The following is an 11840-nucleotide window of genomic DNA, read 5'->3' on the forward strand; positions in this document are numbered from 1 at the left end:
TGGCAGATAATAAAAATGTAGATGAAATGCACACATCAAGTATACAAATCACATTAGCCTGATGAGATTTTAAAGGCTGATCAGCAGAAAAACATTCCATTAGCTTTAATTGGAGCTCGAAACATGGAAGACATAAGAGTTCAGACCTCAGAGAGTGTACTGTAAGTCCAAGGACACCTCGACCACAAAAGCCAGCTTTTACAAGTTCTCTTCATTGTGAGCCATATTCCTACCCGACACAAGTTTTGTGGAAGTATCACATAAAACTGGTTGTGATCTTCTGGGCTCTACAATGGTTGATCACTCCTTTCAGTCCTCTGCTGGCCCAGACCTCCCAACTCTCTGCAGGTACAGTCCTCAGCTCCCCTCCTCAACTGCAATCCAGAGCACCTCTGAGGTTCAGTTTGAGGGTGACCCAGTCAGTCCTGCTCACTCCTTGGTCTCTCTGGGGATCAATTAAACTGAAAAAAGTCCATCCACAGCAATCCTGTGATTCCTGATCCCTGAGTTCTCTGAGGCCTTCTTCTTTTTAATGTGTACAGAAAATAACAAGGAGAGAGAGAATGCCTACATGGACTCCTGACCTGAGGAAACTCAGGAAACCCTGAAATGCATGTAAAAATAAGTAGATCAGTACCATTACTCTCAGTATAAACTACAAAACTCATGGTAGAAGAGAAAAATCACTTCATATTACTTAGGTTAGCTGAAGACATTTCTAGAAGAGCAGAGTAACCTCAACTGAAATAAACACATAGCAACTTTGTTTACACTTTGATTTCTTTGTAGTTAAGAACTAATAAATGTAACGGAATAAAAAAAAACAACTGTCAGGCTTCAATGCACAGTGCGAGACTGAAAGGAACTCCAGTAGAAATGGGAGATCTCCAGCCACTCAGAGATGACCCACTGCCAAAATGGCATTAAAATTGTGATGTTTGAAGTACTCACAGAAATGGATCCATGTTGGTGTAAACTGCATATATAGAAATGAAGAAACAGGAGAAAGCTTGGCACACATGAGAAGTTAATTACTGATTTTTAGATGATGGGCATGTGAGGGAGAGGTGGTGGGGTGAATGTAGGGGCCAGAGAAGACAGTTCAATCTCATCTTCTGCATACACTGTTAACATGGTTTTGCATTCTATCGGGTGTTACAATCTGGGTCAGATAAAAATTATTATCTGTGTTTTTGCTGGTTTTTTTTTCTGAAAGAACTCGTCATGCATGTCTGACAGCAGTCTTAATTTTGAAACAACATTTTGATCACCATGCAATGGCATGAAAAATTTGTGGTCAGGGCTTCCCAATGCTTAAGTGATGATAAAGACTGAAAAATTAATCACATCTCTTGCTCACTATGATTGTCGACTGCTGTAAGTGAATAATTTAATTATTTCAGTTAATTAATAATTTAATATAGCCCTTTCTGTCTTCTTTTTGATTTCTCTTGAGCCAGGATTTTGTTTTGCTGTGAGATACTTCAGGTTTTTTGAGGATGAGGATGAAGCCACAAGCAACATAAAAACTTCAAATATAGCAGGCTTGCTGTTTTCATTTTTGCTACAACGTGGTTTATATGTGGTTTATAATTTGGGCATTACTGTCTCAAATCAAATGAAAATGCTTCAAAGCCCTAAGTGCTCTGCAAGGTAATACTATATTTTGTATGTAAATCACTTTCTTTTTCTTTTCTTGAGGATTTTTCTATAAATCTCAAAGAAAACATTCAGCTTCTGTCAAAGTAGTTAAAACCTATAAAGATTCCTTTTAAAGTATTTATCCAGTATTCTCCCATGTTAAAAATGTTCTCTGTCTGAAGGGTTCTGCGAGGTTTTAAGGGATTATATATAAATTCCCCAGAAGCAAGAATTTCAAAAACTCTGTTTTAAAAGCTGGGGAAAACATGGATTTTGTTCTGTCCAATTTCTATGGGACAAAATAGAAAATTAAGGTCTGAAAGAGAGTTGGAAATCCTTCAAAAGTATTCTAGAGCAATAAGTGATGGTTCTGGATTTAAATTCCAGAGCTACTTTCTATCAATGAAAATATTCTTGTCTGCAGCCTTTGTATACCCATGGACTCTAATGGCTTGTCACAACAGGGCCCTGTAAGAAGCGCATACGTACAGATGATAGTGGAGCACTGAGACATTAGCACTAGGACTTCAATTGCAGACTTACCAGTGAAAACACATACAAACTCATGCCTGCAGGGGTTTGTACCTGATAAATTAGGCCTTTTATTTCTATACATCACCAAACACAGAATGGCACCTCCCCACAAAGATATTTACCAGCTCCTGTAACATGTATTTCATATGACATTGAAACTTTTTTGGGCAAAGAGGCTGCTAATACACTATTTCTAGCATGCCATACTTCCTTAACATACGCTACTAATTCTTCCAGAAGTCACCCCACCAGCGCTGACTCACAGTAAGCTATTCCCTCCTCTCCACTCCACCTTGCCCTTTAGGTATGAGAGGCAATAGCCTACAGAATTTATGTCAAGATGGAGACTTCCTTTCCCCCAGCCTTTCAGCCCATCATACCTAGATGAGCATAAAGAGAAAAAGAAAGAAGTACACAAGTACCAGCATTCATATTCCTCTCCCACACTCCTGGACACAGTAGCTTTTCTCTGATAGAAAACTTTGCAGCCCTTTGCCACACCATCATCTCCTCTGGAGTTGCTCACTGCTGCAAGGCAAGCATTGCAAAACAGTCTGTACCACATATACCATGAGTACACAGTAATGAAAACAAACAGGAGTAAAGGAAAAACCTGCACTCATTTAAGGCCAGATACACAGATTCTAATTTTCAAATCACAGAATCACAGAGACGCTTCGATTGGAAGGGACCTTAAAGATCATCCAATTGCAACCTCCCTGCCATGGGCAGGGACATTTTCCACGAGACTGTGATGCTCAAAGTCCTGTCCTATTTTGCCTTGAACATTTCCAGGGATGTGACATCCGTAACTCCTCTTGGCAGCCTGTTACAGCCTTGCCACCCACAGTAAATAATTTCTTCCTAATATTTAATTTAAACCTGTCTCTCTCCCAGTTTAAAGTCATTATTCTTTGATTTACTACTACATGATCTTGTAAAGAGTCCCTCAAGTACTCTTCTAAGCCCCCTCTTTAGGTACTGAAAGTGCTCAAAGTTCTCCCCAGAGCCTTCACCTTTCCAGGCTGAACAACCCCTGTTCTTTCACACTGTCTTGCTGCTCCAGCCTCCTGACCATCTCCATGGCCCTCCTCTGGACTAACTCCAATAGGTCCATGTAATTCTAATGTCGTGGGCCCTAGAAGCAGGATACAGGACTCCAGTCTGAGTCTCAGAAGACTGGAGAAGTCTGCTGTGTCATGTCCAGCTTCTCATCCCACAGGATTTCAGGTATGAACCCTTGAAAACTTCAGTCTAAGATCATACCCTTGCAGCATAATAAATAAGTATTTCCATAGCAACAGTAAAGCAAGATCAACACAGTATCTGGCACTTTAATCTGAAGCTTAGATACCCTGTAGCCAATTAAAACTTTTAAAAATACTATAGAAATATTGCTCATGTTTACATGTACAGCACTACATGAGCAGTGACAGGAAGTGCAGCAGAAAGAAATTGGGAGATGGACAGTAGATGGATAGTAAACTGTTTTCTTTGATTTTGGCAAGATTTGTAATTCAGTGTTTGTGAAAAACAGTATTAAATATTTTCCAGTATTAAACAGTTATAACCCCACTGTTTACGTGATACGATTTATGACGATAAGATCTTTAAAGTCCTTTTTTCTTTCTAGAAAAAAAACATTGTTCAACTGTTATTTTATTTTCCATAAATGTGTCAAAAAAATCTATAAAATTACAATTGCATGTCCCTGTTTTGAAACACTACCTGGAAGTTCAGTTTTTACAATGTCCATCCTATGAAAAATCTCTCCTTCAATCCCCCGTTAGCAGTACTCTAATGCTTAGTATTTTGTACTCTGTTTAAGGTTTTCCTAGTACAAATTCATTATAGAATACATAATTGCATATGTAAGATTGCCTTATAGAATCTACTCATGTCTTTTGATCGTGATAGTGCATTATTTGTAGGGATAAGAAATGTTATGGAGATTTTCCTGAATTACTAGGTTGAACTGGAACAAAGTATAATCATGTATTTAGTGGAATGAATATATTGCTTTGTTCACACTGGGAATTTTTATGCTGAATATTTCCACTTAATTTTAAGCATGCACTGCATATTATGCATTATACAAGTCAGATGAGAAAGATCTAGATAGTATTGATTTCAATTGACATAATCTTTTACATTCCCTCCAGGCACATAGGAAAAAAAAAGTTTAGTTCATGGAAAACATAGCCATAACTTCCTTATTACATGTAGTTGTAGAGCCATGCAGAATTTCTATGTAATATTTTATATCATTCAGTATAAGGAAACATTTACCCTAACACACCTCGTTCATTGCTGCATCATCCTTTTGGGGCTGTCATATTCTTTCCTCTTCTCTTGAGCTTTGCCTACAGTGAATTGCTCATATGAATTTGGAGAAAGAAGGCAAAAGTAAAGGGTCCTACTGTATTATATCAGGTGAAACTTTTAATATTACTATGCAATGCTTTAAACGTGCTCAGGGAAAGCTCTGCTACTGCCAACTCAATAAACATGCTGATTTCTTCCCTCTTTTCCAGAGGAATTCACTGAATTTCCCAACAAACACAAACCATCTGTCTAAAGGCAAAAAGACTTTCATGTGGGGTGGCACTAAATATCTGCAGCTGAAAAACTGTAAAAACACAATGTGTAGCAAAGTTCCTTATGAAAGAGTAATAGGCATCATTAACTTTCACTCTAGGTATTCCCCAACATACCGTCAGGTGTGAGCCCTTATCAACCTTCCTGGTTTGACAACTAGAGCTCTGAAGCATAGAGCATATAAAGAAAACTTTTTGTCCATTATACTCAGATTTCTCTTCAAGGTGTAGAAATCTACTGACACAAAATATAAACTTTTGCTCTTAAAAATGACATGTTCATGTCTTTATGAAATTGTTTCATTTTTAACAAAGCAGTGGAACTTCTAATACTGCTTGTTCTTCCATTTTCAGTAACCACCATCACTACTGTTTCAGGTTTTTCAGTAGCTACTAAGTATTTAAGTCTGTATGTGCACACAAATTCAACCCTTTCCTTTTAAAGATATGTATTTATTATAAACTTAAATTCATATCTACCCTTTGAAATGAGCTAAATAACCTCAGTTCAGTTTTAACTAAAAAAAATACTAAAAAACAAACCAAACTCACAAACCTCAAAACCAACAGATGTCTCATTCAAAAGCACCAGATATAATCTTGTCCCAGACTTCAAAAAGTTACTGTCATCATATTTCAAAAGTGAAAATTATTAAAACAAGAGAAAACATATACCCAGGGTCAGAGAAGATTATTTTTAAAAATTCTGGATTGCTCTTACTAATAATGAAATTCTGGCTTACCCCAAGTTCTCTAAAATTTCCACTTATGATTAAAGAAGGGAAAATCATGCCTTTAGTGAACCTTGCAAGAGGCTGTTCTGCACATTATTTGGGAGAATGAAACACAGATTTTATGCAATAGCCCTCACAGTGGCATTGATAGAGTGTCTAACAATCATGTCAACACAATTTCATGCATTTGACTCATTGAAAAAACAGTAGGCACTGTTGGAGCATTTCACTTAAAAAAGCTGAATCTGAACCAAGTAATTAATGAGGTTACTTTACGGGCTCCAGCTGAAAACCCCACAACTTCAGGCAAAGTCTTTTCCTCTGTAGTAATTTGCACATTATTGTAAGGATCCTGCAGACTACCTTAAACAACCACCATGAGCCAGCAGTGTGTCCTTGTGGCCAGAAGGGCCAACAATATCTTGGGGTGCATCAGGAAGAGTAGATTGAGCCAGGTGATCCTCCCACTCCACTCAGCACTGGTGAGGCCGTAGCTGGAGTGGTGTGTCCAGTTCTGGGTGTCTCAGTAGAGCACAAACAAGGAGCTACCAGTGAGGATCCAGTGGAGATGATTAAGGGACTGGAGCAACTCTCTTATAGGAGAGACTGTGGCAGCTGGGCCTTTTTAGTCTGGAGAGGAGAAGATTGAGAGGGAATCTCATGAATGTATATAAATATCAGTTTCACCTCAGTATGAGTAAGAACTTCTTTACATTGAGGGTGGCAGAGCACTGAACAGACTGCCCAGGGATGTTGTGAAGTCTCCCTCTCTGGGGACATCAAAACCAACCTGGGAACATTACTGTTCTATAAGAGAGCACTTCAATTTTAGATAATTTTGTTGCCTAGATGTTTAGCCAAACTTCGCGAATGAAGATTTGGGAAGGGCTTTCCCCACATGTGGGTGTGCCCTTCGAGCCTGCGCAGTGGATTTTTTAGGTGAGGCACAGTGTGCACAGAACTGGCCCCACCGTTTAAGTCCTAAGGTCCATCTGTCACAGCAGAGCAACCTTGGACGGTGACAGTGAAGTCCTCAGGACTGTCACAGCACCCGGTACTAACCAGGGCTGACCCTGCTGATTGGATGGCAGGGAGGCATTGAACTGCCTGGGCATGGTCCCTACTGAGACTCGAACTCACGACCTTGTGATCAGAGTCCGGAGTGCTCACCATTACACCACGGGACCGCCCCACACCATCACACCATGGGACCGCCCCTGTTGCCTAGAACACTGATCAGAAAATACTGAAAATACTTCATATCTATACATTTTAAATAACACAGGCAAAATTCAAATGTAATAATCTTGTGTTAGGCCTGCTGATACTGCAACCAAAACCAGAAAAAAAAATTTACAATTAGTGTCGTCTCATAAATTCATAAAAAGAATAGAACAATCCAGGTTAAATGCAGGTTAAAGATTATAGCTCTTAATGTAATCTAATTACATAAATCGATTGGCCCACAAGAGAGGGAGTGATAGTTTCCCTCTGTCAACAGAGAGGAAGGGAAGCTGTTAGCACCTGTGTAAAAGAAGGGACAGAGCACAAAAATTTCCAGGAGCAATAAAACCAGTATCTCTGTCCAGTTCACAATTTTTAGTATCTTTGTTATTAATTCATATTCTGAAGTTGGCTTTTCAAAGTATTTTATATGACCTCTCTCCAGTTTTTCCTGACTTTATCCTTAGACTGTCAGAGAGTTAGTGAAATGATAGCATTGCTATTTTAAACTGGCAGTTCTGCAGCATGAAACATAACACTCACCTTTAGTACAGACAGATTAATGAAAAAGCCAAACCCTCATGGGTAAAAGAATGGATGCTGCCAAAGCTATGATGAAAAAAAGAGATAAAGTGCAAAATCATTTGGTTAGCCAAAAAGGGTAGCAAGCCTAAATGGCAAGAACACCTTGTCAGCTTCACAAATATGAAGGTTCTTGTATGAAAAGATCCTTTGAGCTTAATCACAGAAGGGCAGAAAATAAGAAGGATCAATGTAGTAAAATATCTGCAAGTATTTTATACGTTTAGTTAGTTATGCCTGCTTGAAGAAAAATCAAATTATTCAAATAAATCACTTAAGCATATTGCATGGCAAAAGGACACAACCAGACAGAAAATACTGAAGGGAGCTAAACTCAAAACTGAAGGGAGCTAAACTGTTCAGTTTGTAGTCAAGAAAGCACAAGACATTTTCACAGGATGCAACAATTCTCCAGATAAAGTTCAGAAAAATCAGAGATGGTATGCTGTTTTACAAAAAGGACACATATTAAGACATTCAGATTAGAAAATTCTTTCGTCAGAAGCAGAAGGCAGTCTCCAGTTAGCCACATCACCTTACACAAGAGGCAAAGCATCTTGTTCAACAGAAAATAGAGCTCAAAAATATGTTCAATACATTTCTACATATGTATTTATGCAGAAGACCAGATATTGCTATTTGGATGTCCTTCTCCCCTCCTTTCCTGTCTTTTGTTGATGGTTAAATAATGAGATGTTAAATAATGAGATTTTGCCACTAGTATCCTTTTAACAAATTTTAAACTCACTCTTTAAAATGCTACAGGATTGGGAAAGAAAAATAAATGACTGCATAATGTCATAGCATCCTAATTGGACTCATGATCTATGTTGGGAATTCAGCCAAAGCAAGGAGGCACAGATAAACAGAAAAAACAACCCCATACTTTTTCCTTACAGGTATTGTTTAGCCCAGTAATGGTTCAATTATTGTAATTATTCTCAGATTTAGTACACCTTCATAAAGGCCTGCCAAACTACTTATGTGTATTTTCCAACAAGTTACTAATTGCCTAAAATTTACTTTGGACTAAATTACACTTTTAAATAATTTTAAATAATTTACATTATTTCCAGAGAAATGAAATCAAAAGGTAAATCTGTTTCTTTACAGAGAGTTTAAAAATATTTGCATTAAGAAAACAACCTAAGGTTTTCTAGAGAAATTACTGAAACTACACCCCTAGAATATTAAACACGCTCCAGGCTCAGTAATTATGACAGAGTTGATGCTTAAGAAAGTTTTCCAAAAAAACTGATGGTAAACTTCAGACCAGCTTTTCAAAACAGCTTGCTATTCTAAGGATATACAAGGATGGAACCAAAGAGTATACAAAAGCCCTTATGGCTCTAAAGTATCTGGGGTTTATATTTCATAGAGCAATGTATAGACACACGGAGAAATCATTATACCTTTGCTAATCCCCACTAAATATTCTGTTGGTTTTCATGGTCAGCTAGACATTGGACCTGAGCAAAAACTGCATAGAGCTTTCTTGACATTAAGCAAGATCATCCTATTCCCCTTAGTTATAACAACTGCACTTGTAGTGCACTTATAACCTTGTTTGAGATGCTTGCAAACTGCATTTTTTAAAGTACTAGATATTCTTAAGTGACACTACTGAGGTCTGATTGCATTTTTCAAAGTATTCATAAGGAAGTTAATACTTAGTAATAGTGATGGAAACATTGCCTAGGAGAACACAGCATACTTAACATAGAAGTGTGTAATGAGTACACACAGTTCATATATACCTATGAGCATTACTTAAATTCGAGATCAGGAGAAACTCTATTCCCAAGATGACACTCTCAGCATCTGCTCACCACTTTCTATCTCTCTGCTTCATTGTAAGTCTAAAAACCCTTAACAAAAGTTACTGCTAGAAAATGTACTTCGTCATAAATAAAGTCTTAAACTATAGCAAGAATATAAGAGGAGTTATAAGCCTGTCTACTAGAACTATAAGTTGCCACTTGAAATATCATTTATGAAGACTTGATGGATCATACTAATGTTAAAAAAAACCCCAAAACCTTAGAAGCAATGTCCCATAGTACCCAATATACACAAGATCACATCCTACTATCCAGGTTCACTGGCCTACCTATCTTCAAGGCTCTACAACTAAGTTCAACTGGAAAATATAACAGAAATTTAGAAATTATGCTCTTTGGATCTGCATCAGAGAGAATGAATTCCTCATCTTGACATGCATTATCCATAGAAAAAATTATCCCAGTTCAAAATAAAAACTGAATATATTTTACTGAATAGAAAGTCAATTTTGCAAGTAAAAAAGAATCTTATCAAATTTATTATCAAATTTAATTAATTTTGGAAAGAAAATTCATTTTTCAGCTTTATTCTGTAATGTTTTCATGAGGAATTTTTAAAAAGACAAAAATTACTAAAACCAAATGAAACAGAATAGATACATGCTGCATGAAAAAAAATACAATATTTCACCCTCCAACAAGCAGACACTTTTAGTATCCTTAGTACATGTGCCTGAACGTCCACCTGAGCACACAAATAAAGGTATAGGAATTAACATCTCATGATGTCACACTCAGTGCTATCTGGATCTCCCAGGGCAGTGAAATTCCCTAGTACTTCCTGGTTTAGTTTGCCTTCCTCTTCTGTGCTAGCCACATCCAGCCATACAAGTTTCCAGTTTAACTGAGACAAAAGTCAATGTACAACTTTGATATCACATTGAGTATTTTTTTTCCAACAGACTTGTCCTGACCACTTTGGAAGTCAACCTATAGTTGTGTTAAAGAAAACATGTGCTCCTAACTGTCATAGGCATTTGTTGACATATTTTTCTCTTCACACAGCAGTCCCCAGTACATGAATTGTAACAAACATCCTTCATTCCTCTGTCTTGTCAACTAAGATTTTAATTTCCTGAGTGCAATGACTTATGTACATTTCCAAGCCTCCCTGCAAAGAGTTTTGAATTCAGCTGGGACCTCTGGATGCTGCTGGGGCTCCATGGACGGTGGCAGTCACACAAAAGTGAAGTGCAGGATCCAAAGCAGAAGTGATTCATACTGAATTAGAGCTCATAAGACCTCCTCATTAAAAAATTCCACAGTGGCTCTACTTACCATGCATGTCATTCCCTAAAGTGCTTGCATAGCATCTGCCACCCACAGATAATTAACTGTCTAAGAGTTAGGAAAGGTGCATGAAGCAAGTCAGATTGGTTGTTTCCCCATTCTCTTTTGTTAAAGGGACATGAAAAGGGTAAAAACACCAAGACAGATCGCAAATTACTTCACCACACAAAAGCAAAGTATGTGTACAGTCAGCAGTGACAGAGTGGATGAACACAGCTACCACACAGCAACACAATAAGCTTTAAAAAGATTTATATTTAAGCATGTATTAAACTCCCTCAGAACTTCCCTGCCAATACAAATTGGACTGGCTTAACTACAGTGGAATTATCAGAACTCTGCAGCTCAGTCCACATGTACATGTGATTACAGAAACACAGATATTCTCATACAAATTGACATAAAGTCACACAAGAATAAGAGATCATTACAGCAACATAAATGCATCCAGCCTGGAAAAACTGCTTCTTTAACAGAAAAATCACAGCCATAACTAGGAGCACCATATTTTCACATAAGAGAGAAACCTGCCTTTCAGATAACAGGTATGCTCAGCTAACAATGCAAAGGTTAAGAGAAACAAGAAGCAATGGCATTCTGGAATAGGAGCAGCAGCTTGCAGATGAAAAGGAACGGAGGCATTGAGTGCAGTCATTATAACAAAGTCACCTTATTACTGACCAAATATTATTGCATTAAAGCTACAGGGTATCATGTTTCAATTTCAGCTTCCTAGCTGTCAAAAATCTAGAAAGAAAAGTTATAAAAATTGCACACAGACCAGATCCTTACTGAAATGAAGAATACATGAAACATTCCCCTTACAGTGACAAATACCTTAATTATATATTGGCAGAAACGAAACTGAAAATCTGGAAAACCAATATATATATAGTGTATGCTCAGTGTGCGAAAACAATTCTTGTGCTTAATATATTAATAGCACTAGGGCCTAGCACTTCAGTAAACACAATCAAAGCATCACAGCTGGAATTTGTAGCCAACTGAGTTATCAGTTTATGAAGAGCTGCTTAATAGAGACAGTGCCATCTGGGCCAATTACAGACTACATATCTTAGGCACAATGGAAAATGATTCCAAGTCACTATGTTAAAATTCAATATAGTCTTCTTTTGTCTTCTCATTGATGCCTAAAAAGCAAGGACCAGTAGCAATGATTTTGGCTTAGCCTAAACATCCAATAATGCTAGGGTAATTTCATACCTACCTAATTGAAGGGATTTGGATGTAAAGGCTTATAAGGGAAGAAGTCAGCATAATTTTCTGAAAGTTTCAATATATTAAAAAAAAACCAAAACAAAAAACCCAAACAAACAAACAAACAAACAAACAACAAAAAAACCAAAACAAAACTAAAGGAGCCACCAAGGTTACAG

The sequence above is a fragment of the Pithys albifrons genome, chromosome 5, assembly GCF_047495875.1.
Source record: "Pithys albifrons albifrons isolate INPA30051 chromosome 5, PitAlb_v1, whole genome shotgun sequence".
Lineage (NCBI taxonomy): Eukaryota > Metazoa > Chordata > Aves > Passeriformes > Thamnophilidae > Pithys > Pithys albifrons.